Source organism: Myotis brandtii, unplaced genomic scaffold, assembly GCF_000412655.1.
Source record: "Myotis brandtii unplaced genomic scaffold, ASM41265v1 scaffold59, whole genome shotgun sequence".
NCBI classification, from domain to species: domain Eukaryota; kingdom Metazoa; phylum Chordata; class Mammalia; order Chiroptera; family Vespertilionidae; genus Myotis; species Myotis brandtii.
In genome coordinates, this window is record NW_005370223.1 from 1511629 (window position 1) to 1520973 (window position 9345).

General features: G+C 40.1%; 2 long non-coding RNA genes across 2 annotated transcripts in view; one reads left to right on the top strand and one right to left on the bottom strand.

The window, feature by feature from the left end:
- Positions 1-9345, top strand: part of LOC106728321 — a 247245-nt gene that overhangs the window by 117115 nt on the left and 120785 nt on the right. The gene's annotated exons all lie outside the window — the stretch shown is intronic.
- LOC106728322 overlaps positions 7063-9345 on the bottom strand; it is a 13228-nt gene continuing 10945 nt past the window's right edge. The window contains exon 3 of the long non-coding RNA XR_001364620.1: positions 7063-7131. This is a non-coding gene — a long non-coding RNA (uncharacterized LOC106728322). The remainder of the gene's footprint in view (positions 7132-9345) is intronic.

Sequence of the window (9345 nt, forward strand, 5' to 3'; positions counted from 1 at the left end):
GAGTGCGAATCGGGAACAAGGCCGGAAATAAAGGACAGTTGTTCTATTATTATTCCCTTGGTGACCCAATGCTCTCTTTAAAAGACAGACTGCCAAGGTCAGCGGGGAAGGGGGTTGAGGAAACTGGATAAAGGAAGGCAAAGAGAGTAGTCAAAGAACATATATGCATAGCTCATGGATGCAGACAACAGTGTGGTGATGGCCAGGTGATGGCCAGGGGAGGGGTGGCAGGGGGATGGGTGGAGGTGGGCAAAGGGGAGGAAATGGAGGACATCTATAATAGTCTCAAAACTAAAATACCTTCCAACCCCCACCCCCCAACAAAAGAGAGAAAATGTTAATTTTACAGAAGGGAGTGGTAGATTTGAGCCCATTGGCATGCAAATTTTGGTCCTGATTAGATTCTAATAGTTTCACTGGATCATTCTTTCTGGTACAAAATGACTTAAGTTATCACTAGAGAATTCTGATTCCTCTGATGTTTTTCTTTCGTAAGGTGGTTTTATCGGATCGCTGCATTGTGGAGTTCATTTAAACCCTTGAAATCCAATCATGGTTTATTTTAGATATTTTTAAATCTATAAACCTGGACTCTTTCAGTAGCCCCACAGCTGAGCCAGGTTTGCTGACCCTGTTCATGGTTTCTGTGAAACAATTGCCTGAATTGTACAGTGCACATTTGAGTACAATGGTAGACTTGAAAGCCATCAGAAAGATTCTGTTTCCCTGGTGTAGTGAAGCAGTCAGATCTGAAACTTTGGAGAGTGAAGCTCAGAAGAAACTGGAGACCAAGCTCATTTATTGCTCATTTGATAAAAGCAACATTGCTGGCCCTGACCAGCCTACCAAATGGAATTTTCTGCCTATATCTCAGTTGTTGGTTTGATTTAACCTAGGGTGTATTTGCAAGCCAACAATATTGTTTTAGGGCTCCTTTTGCTTTCTCTTCTTTGTTCTTCCATCTAATTTTGGATACTTCTTTTTATTAGAATGTGGGTGGTGGGCACACAATGCAATGTACAGATCACATATCATGGAAACGTACGCTTGAAACATACATAATCTTATTAATCAACTAGAGGCCTGATGCACAAAATTCATGCAAGAGTAGGCCTTCCTTCCCCCGGCTGCCAACACCGGCTTCCCTCTGGCACCAGGGACCCAGGCTTCCCTCGCAGCCCTGGCTTCGTTCAGAAGGTCGTCCGGTCTAATTAGCATATTATGCTTTTATTAGTATAGATGTTACTCCCATAAATTTAATTTTAAAAAAAGAAATTGCCTGATGACGACTTAATACATTTCTGGCTCACCACCATATCAATCTTGATTAAAATACTAAAGCTCCCATGGTCAAATTCTGATGGTCAATGGCATCCACTCATTCAGTGTGACCAATGCTGTCATTCTGTGTGAGATGTCCTACCAGGGTTATACCTTGGTGATGGAATGTACAAGAGACTATACAAGGGGATGAATTTGACTCATAGGGATCTGATTAGCACACAACTGGAAAAAGGATATGCCATAATAAATACCACTTAACTTGGTATGGGAGTACATATATACATATAAGCATTATGTTTTTTTGTTCAAGTACTAGTTCTATAATTCATGGGTGGTTTAAGAAATTTTCAAGCATAATTTTATATATAAGCCATAAAGGCTGAAGCTGCAGAGTGACCATGACCCTTAGACCCTCCATGAACTCTACTATTCACCAATCTCTACCCGGCCCACTTATTTTACTTATGTTACTTGCTAGGCTCCTTTAGGTTTCTGAATTTGCAATTCCTAGTCTAAAAGTCATCTCCGCTATAAGACATCCCTGGCTCTCACCAGATGAAACTGTTATCTTCTTCATCTAAATTCTACCTCCTCCCCTTCGACATGGACCTCTTTTATGGCACTTACACCTTTCTACCTTTAAGAACATGTCTCAGCCCTTCTTACTCATAACTATCTTCCCATTCTCATTGTTGCACATGCACAGATTCAGGAAAATCATAGACAAAATAGGGAATCAAGATCTGGGGGTAAAGGTGGAGAAAATAAAACAGAGACCTTGCAGACCACCAGATCTAATACATTTATCAAATGTGAATTCAAACATTCCTGGAGGTCAAAGCCAAACAAATAATTACAGATGCCTCTAAATAAAAGGCAAATGAAAAGCACGTGAATGCCTTCGGGGAAGGAAACATAGCCTCTAGTCATTGTAAGTCTCTTGATCGCAAGGACAAGCCTTTTTTCTATTTTGTATTGCCCCATAGCTTCTCTCATAGAACCATGCTCCAGGTAAGGATTCAATAAATATTAGTTGAATATTTTCCCAAGAGTCTTCATTATCCTGGGGAATGGCCAGTTTGCGACCTGACCTTTGTAAACTTATAAGGGCAACTCGTTCAACGTACTATCAGTTGTTCAACCTGGAAGTTCTTGACTAATAATAACCGACAACTGACCCATTGTGGCCTTATACCCTAAATACCCACTACTTCTCAGACCTCCTTAATAATTAAATTTTATCTCATTGTACTTGTTGTCTTGAACTTAAACTCAAATTTCTCTCCCATCCATTTATGCTTTATTTTTTTTTTCCTGAGCATAACTCCTGCAAATGTTTTGAATAGTTTTGGCTCAGAAGTGCATATTCATTGACACAAGGTGGGTGTTGCAGGGGATCCAGCAGTTCTTCAAGTTTATTGGACCACATTCTTGGCTATGTATGTTCATAGGCAAGTCCATTTAGTTAGAGGCATGAAGAGGCCATGAAGAACTAATTATAGTGAAGACAAAGGCGGAGTGACACAGACAGCCACACACAATCCTGTTTGTTCAGGCTTTTCATTTCCCTGGACTGTTTTCAGGGTTGTTTCTGTGAAACGCAAGTCGAGTTTGGCTCAGAAGGTGCAGCTGGGGGAAGGCCCGCCATGCCGTGTCACTGTCCGCCTGCCATTCCCCGACAGGTGGAAGTGATACACCTGGCTCCTGGCCTTGACATATTTGTTCCCAGCTCCCAGGAATCTACCTTTGTATCCCCTACTGTCCCTTTCTTCTTCACTCTACCTGTGGCCCTCCCTCAGCCTGAGAGCTTATTCTGGCTATCAAAAGGTAATACCACTGCCAGCTTGGTTCTTCTCACCCAGGTGGCTAGAGGCCAAAGTTTCATCATGGAACTTTTCCCATAGATTCATAGTACCTCAGCACCTTCAAAGCTTTTGTAGTCTGAGTTGGGGGAATCGGGGAGAGCATCCAGGTATACAGCAGGTGCTACAATGAAAAGCTGCCTTTGTCTCCACTTATTAGCTAAATGAATTATGGCCTTTTAAGAGAACACAAGTGGAATTCTATAACGTTCTCATCTCCCTGACTATGGCAGCTACCTCTTCATGTGTATACTCAACTGTTGAATAACTCTTTCAGATAGTTTGTCATAGCTCTCTGTTCAGGAGCTGGTCCCCTATCACCTCTCTGTGACATGTAAACAGCTCACTGTTTAAACTCCTTGGCTTGGCTCTATCACAGCGGTTCTCAACCTGTGGGTCGCGACCCCTTTAGTGGTCGAACGACCCTTTCACAGGGGTCACCTAAGACCATCCTGCATATCAGATATTTACATTACGATTCATAACAGTAGCAACATTACAGTTATGAAGTAGCAACGAAAATAATTTTATGGTTGGGTCACAACATGAGGAACTGTATTTAAAGGGCCAGAAGGTTGAGAACCACTGCCTATCAAGACTACAAAAGATGTAACAATTTGAAAGAACTTCACAATCAATAAGTCTATTTCCCTGAAAAAACAGCAGCTTGAAACCCAGAGAGGTGAAGTGACTTGTTCAAGGTCACACAGCTGTAAATGGCAAAACTTTTAGGGGAATAGAGGGAAGAGGTCAGCCTCCCAGCCTGTGTGTGTGTGTGTGTGTGTGTGTGTGTGTGTGTGTGTGTGTACAATGATATACAATTATCATTGAGGCTTCGATGCTTGTGTTTTTACTGACAATATAACCAACTGGTTAAGTCTATAGACTTTGGGGTCAGAGAGGCTGTCATTGGCCCAGATGTCATTCATTAGCTGTCTATACATTTGGACAAGTTGCTGAACCTCTCTGATCTTCAAAGTGCTCATCAGTGAGATGGAGTTATAGCTTTCTTGAAAAAAAAATATTGTGGTGACATTGGTAAGAATAAGAAACTGCTGAGGATAATAATGATCATTAAAATTATTCTACAATGTTCACATAACACTGCTGTCATCCAGGATGATGTGTTATCTCCCCTCACCTCTCCTTTCTCTCCCAACTGCTTGCAACCTTTCTCCTCTTTGCCTTTGATTATGCCACACTCTCTTTTTCTACACATTCAGTTCCTCATCTTCTCAATATCTCTGCCACTCCCCCTTGTGTCTCCATTGCCTTGCTCACTTCCTACATCATTCAGTAAAACCCCCTTCAGCCAAAATCTCTGAACGAGCATCATAGGAAGTCAATGGAGAAGATACCTATTGGTAGGTAGTTTGTCACCTGTGACAATTGCATGTCTAACCCAATTAGATGTACATTCCACTTCTTATTCCCAGACTCTGATATGAGACATCTACCTCTGAGCCTCCGGGGATGTTGCCCTCTTCTCCATCAAGGTGGGATGTCTCTGGCACACGGATTATGGAGCCATTCCCAATGGCTAATGGCCTTGCAGCTGTGCGGGCTTTTGGTGCTCTTCCCAAGACAGTGGAAGAGCCTCCAGCTAGCTTGTCTCTTCTTGTCTCCTCCTCTCTGTAGCTATTACCTTACTTTTCCTTTTAGATCAAGCAGCAGCATTCTTTCTTCTTGGTATCCTGGATCTATTCCTACTCACCATGTCCACGTGGACAAAATGTCTGAGTGGAGATGGCCGCCCCAGCTTGGTCAGACCACATGTGGCTCATTGTCCTACACACACAAGTCCCCTCGTGGCCGGCAGGGGGAACTGTGGAAACGGCAGCTTTACTGCATCTTGCAGGTTGGAAAAGGAATGATAGAAACATCTTTTATAACCTTCTCTGAACTTACCTGGTATTTCGAAGAACGTAACTTTTGCCCGGCAGAACAAATGCATGAATGTAAAAGAGGAGACCTTACTTTGGCTTCTCTATCACTGAGGCCACTCTGTCCCAGGTTTGCATGGCAAGTATTTTCCATTTGAACCCAATCCTAGATTCTTACTATCAAAGAAAATTTATATTAAAAAAAAATCAGTGATCTTTTATTAATTGCGTAGACAGGCGTGGACAGCCATTGCCTCCCTAATCCCTCTTAGGCTCCTTATTTCATCTTTGGGGCGCACTCTCCCAGTGACACATCTGAGAGTGTCCTCCTGTTTGATGTCTGACACATCGCTGCTAACGAGGCATCAGAAAAATGTAAGAGCTTTCCTTGTGCTGCCCCTCCCCCTTCAGTTCTTAATCTTCCAACTACTCTCTTTTCTATCTTAGGCACTAAATTTAGTTTTCATATCTTTCCATTTTTCCTTTTGGTATACTGTTATCATTTTTTTGTCAGTGCAAAACCATTTTTATTATCCACAAACCTCCTCCACTTAAAACAAAATTCAACGTTCTTATCAGGCAACCAGATACCATGTGTGTCTGTTGTGACACAATACGTCCTCTATGATGTCTTCAAGCCAGAAATGTTTAACTTGAATCCTTTAAGCCTTTAGCTGCTGGTAAACATTTCTGAGTTAGTGTCGTAAAACACAGTGGGTGGGGTCAGGTGCTGGATGAGAAGAGAGGGAAGGGACAGAACAACCAGATGCAACGTGTTATCCTGGATTGGAACTGGTCTGAACCGCTCATCTCTTACGGACATTTTAGCAAACTTAAAACTAGATTAGGAACTAGATAAAATAAAAGTTTGCTGTTATGGAAAGGCAGAGATTAGTAAATAAAAAAGTAGATTACAATATAGCATGTGTAATGTTATCTGATGTTGAATTAAAAATACACACGTATTTTAATACACACATATATGTTTATATATGCACATACAGATGATATTCATAAAAATATCTGTAAGCATATACATGCCTTGTGTTTTATTTTTATTATGGATCTATGTTTTCTAACTTTCTATAAGACATTCTTTTGCAATAATTATATGAATTAATTGGTCAATTAATTATGAAAGTAAGAAATTTTATTAGTAATGATGTGGTAACATGCACTGCTTTTGGTAAGACATCAAAGACTTGTGAAGACTTTAATAAACTGATAATTCAATTATCTTCATTATTGTGATTTTTAAGCATCCGAGGATGATAATTCTTCTGGAACTTATTGCTACCATTGGCCCCTTAATTAATATTGTTGAATATTCACACCACTGATTAAAGAGGAGTAAAAAATATACCAAGTGGTAAAAAATAACCCGAATCCTGATGACTGAAACTTTATTGTCATTCACACAATCTCTCCTTTTGTTAAAACAAACTACTGCATCTTTTTCACCCACACATCTACTGATGGACGCTTGGCTGCTTTCAAATCTTGGCTATTGGAAATGCTGCTGCAGTGAACATAGGGGTGCATATGTTCTTCTGAGTTAGTGTTTTGAGTTTCTTTGGCTATATTTCCAGAAGTGGAATCACTGGGTCATAAGGCAGTTCTATTTTTAATTTTTTAAGGCAGCTCCATAGTGTTTTCCACAGTGGCTGCACCAATGTGCATTTCCACCAACAGTTCCGGGGGGTCCTCTTTTCTCCACATCCGCACCAGCACTTGTTTTGTTGATTTATCCATGGTAGCCATGCTGACAGGTGTGAGGTGATAGCTCATTGTGGTTCTAATGTGCATGTCTCTGATGATTAGTGATGTTGAGCATCTTTTCATATGTCTATTGGCCATCTGTATGTCCTTTTGGGAGAAATGTCTATTCAGGTCCTTTGCCAATTTTTAATTGGGTTTTTTATTTTACTTTATTTTTGTTGTTGAGTTCTATAAGTTCTTTATAAATTTTGGAAACTCGGTTGTGAAAAAGAAGGAAATATTGCATTTTGCAACAGCATGGATGGACCTGGAGAGTATTATGCTAAGTGAAATAAGCCAATCACAGGAAGACAATACCCTATGATTTCATGTATATGAGGAATCTAATGAACAAAATAAACTGACGAAATAGAAACAGACTCATAGATACAGAGAACAAATTGACAGCTGTTAGAGGGGAGGGGGTTTGGGGGATGGATGGAAAAGGTGAAGGGATTAAGCAAAAACAAAACAAAATAGAGGGGAGGGGGTTTGGGGGATAGGTGGAAAAGGTGAAGGGATTAAGCAAAAACAAAACAAAACAAACAACCCACCAAACCAACTTATAGACAAAGACAATAGTATGGTGATTACCAAAGGGAAAGAGGGTGGGGGAGGTAAAAGAGAGTAGAGGGAGAATAAATGGGTGGTGAATACACAAAACAATATACAGAAGATGTAATATAGTAGTATACACTTGAAGCCTATGTAATTTTATTAACCAATGTCACCTCAATAAATTCAATAAAAATTTTAAAAATATATATTTAGAGCAAAAAGCCCTAAGGAAGCTATCTGGTTACCTGAGGGGGAAAAAAGCACAGAAAGTGATGACTTTTAAATGACAGAAGGCTGAACTCTTTTAAAAAAAATATTTTTATTGATTTCAGAGAGGAAGGGGAGGGGGAGAGAGATGGAAACATCAACGATGAGAGAGAATCATTGATTAGCTGCCTCTTGCACACCCTCCATCCCCACTGGGAATCGAGCCCACAACTTGGACATGTGCCCCTGACCAGACTCGAACCTGGTACCTTTCAGTCCCCAGGCCAATGCTCTATCCACAGAGCCACACCAGCTGGGGCGCCTGAGATGATTTTATTTGTCCTAAGGGTGCTGCAGGCTCTGGGCTGGTTTTGACTGGGACCCCCAGGCGAAGCCAAGAGGGAGGTCCTGGAATTTGGGCTGAACTCTTGATTTTCAAACTTAGGCTATACATTCCTTAGGTTTAAAGGAATAAAAAACTAGGTAGATACCATAGTCTCAGCCCTAACTGATGAGTTACAATCAATAATGATCTCATCTGTCTCATTCAGTGGACTTTTTTTACATACAGAATCATATGCATTTCTCTATTACACCGTGCCACATTTATCTCATCATGTTAAACCAGGGGATTATCATTATTATCTAAAAGCCATGAAGGCCATTGCTTCCTTCACATTTGTCCTAGATTCTAGAAACAGCAAGGAGTTAAGGCACATGGCAATCAATGGTTATGTTTAAAAATAGTTACTAATTGTAATAGGCTTTTATTCAGAAAAGAAGAATATAAAGACAGCCACTCACCAAATGAAAATTATCTTAGTTTCCATGAAGTATTTTTTTCCCCTCAAAAAAATACTTAGAGTTGGGTTATGGGCTTCCTGCCTTGGTAGGTTCCACTTCTTTGAGTCACTTTGCTGTTTCTAATATCTTTCACTAATCACAGTCACAGAAATGACAGGCCCAAACTGGACAGCTGTTTCTTGAAAATAAAATGTCTGATGGCAAAAACGATTGCCTTTGCCAATGAAAAAGCAAAGGCATCTGTATTTCTCAACGAAAAGGGGCTGTTCCTTGGTTTTTCGGATCCTTTGTAGTTTTAGGCCACATTTAGATGAATCTGTTTTGTGAAAATACTGAATTTTCCAGTGAAACTGGTTAAGTATTAGCCTTTTGTCAGGCACAAATAACAGAATCACGACATGTTCAAAGTTCCATCCAAGATGCTTAGTGTAACAATAATGTAGTCTGTTTCATTTTCCTTAAATTCCGAGGGAAACAAGATACTACAGTCTGATTGTTTGGAACAGCTTTGAAGCCAGAAAGAACCTTCATTACTACTCATTTGTTTCTGTAGTGAAGGTTGACATGTTTCAGGAGATGTGGTAGTGCAAAGAAAGTGGCAATTGGAGTGACCAAATACCACTGTAGAGAGCATACCCAGGAGCAATCAAGGACCACATATGTAAAGAGAAATGTGATTTCAGTTTTATAAAAGAGAAAGGTTAGACTATTCTACCTTTAAATTAAGAGTAAGAAACATATGAATTTAAAAGCACTATAAATCATCATCATCATCATCATCATCATCATCATCATCATCACAATGGACTCGTTTTTTCCATTCATCATCATCATCATCATCATCATCATCATCATCATCATCATCATCATCATCATCATCATCATCATCATCATCATCATCATCATCATCATCATCATCATCATCATCATCATCATCATCATCATCATCATCATCATCATCATCATCATCATCATCATCATCATCATCA